General features: G+C 41.1%; 1 protein-coding gene across 1 annotated transcript in view; it reads left to right on the top strand.

The window, feature by feature from the left end:
* Positions 1-1109, top strand: part of SVOP (SV2 related protein homolog (rat)) — a 73454-nt gene that overhangs the window by 61523 nt on the left and 10822 nt on the right. The gene's annotated exons all lie outside the window — the stretch shown is intronic.

Below are 1109 nucleotides of genomic sequence, written 5' to 3' on the forward strand. Positions count from 1 at the left end.
AACTCTATTAGTCTTTGCCCTGCTTCATTCCATATTCCAAGGCCAAATTTGCCTGTTACTTCAGGTATTTCTTGACTTCCTACTTTTGCATTCCAGTCCCCTATAATGAAAAGGACATCTTTTTTGGGTGTTAGTTCTAAAAGGTCTTGTAGGTCTTCATAGAACCATTCAACTTCAGCTTCTTCAGCGTTACTGGTTGGGGCATAGACTTGGATTACTGTGATATTGAATGGTTTGCCTTGGAAATGAACAGAGATCATTCTGTTGTTTTTGAGATTGCATCCAAGTACTGCATTTTGGACTCTTTTGTAGACCATGAGGGCTACTCCATTCCTTCTAAGGGATTCCTGCGCACAGTAGTAGATATAATGGTCATCTGAGTTAAATTCACCCATTCTATTCCATTTTAGTTCCCTGATTCCTAGAACGTCAATGTTCACTCTTGCCATCTCCTGTTTGACCACTTACAATTTGCCTTGATTCATGGACCTAACATTCCAGGTTTCTATGCAATATTGCTCTTTACAGCATCGGACCTTGCTTCTATCACAGTCACATCCACAACTGGGTATTGTTTTTGCTTTGGCTTCATCCCTTCATTCTTTCTGGAGTTATTTCTCCACTGATCTCCAGTAGCATATTGGGCACCTACTGACCTGGGGAGTTCCTCTTTCAGTATCCTATCATTTTGCCTTTTCATACTGTTCATGGGGTTCTCAAGGCAAGAATACTGAAGTGGCTTGCCATTCCCTTCTCCAGTGGACCACATTCTGTCCTTATGATTATACAGTGGAAGTGAGAAATAGATTTAAGGGAGTAGATCTGATAGAGTGCCGGATGAACTATGGACGGAGGTTCGTGACATTGTACAGGAGACAGGGATCAGGACCATCCCCATGGAAAAGAAATGCAAAAAAGCAAAATGGCTGTCTGAGGAGGCCTTACAAATAGCTGTGAAAAGCAAAGGAGAAAAGGAAAGATATAAGCATCTGAATGCAGAGTTCCAAAGAAAAGCAAGAAGAGATAAGAAAGCCTTCCTCAGCGATCAGTGCAAAGAAATAGAGGAAAACAACAGAATGGGAAAGACTAGAGATCTCTTCAAGAAAATT

This window comes from Bison bison, unplaced genomic scaffold, assembly GCF_000754665.1.
Source record: "Bison bison bison isolate TAMUID 2011002044 unplaced genomic scaffold, Bison_UMD1.0 scf7180017864495, whole genome shotgun sequence".
Lineage (NCBI taxonomy): Eukaryota > Metazoa > Chordata > Mammalia > Artiodactyla > Bovidae > Bison > Bison bison.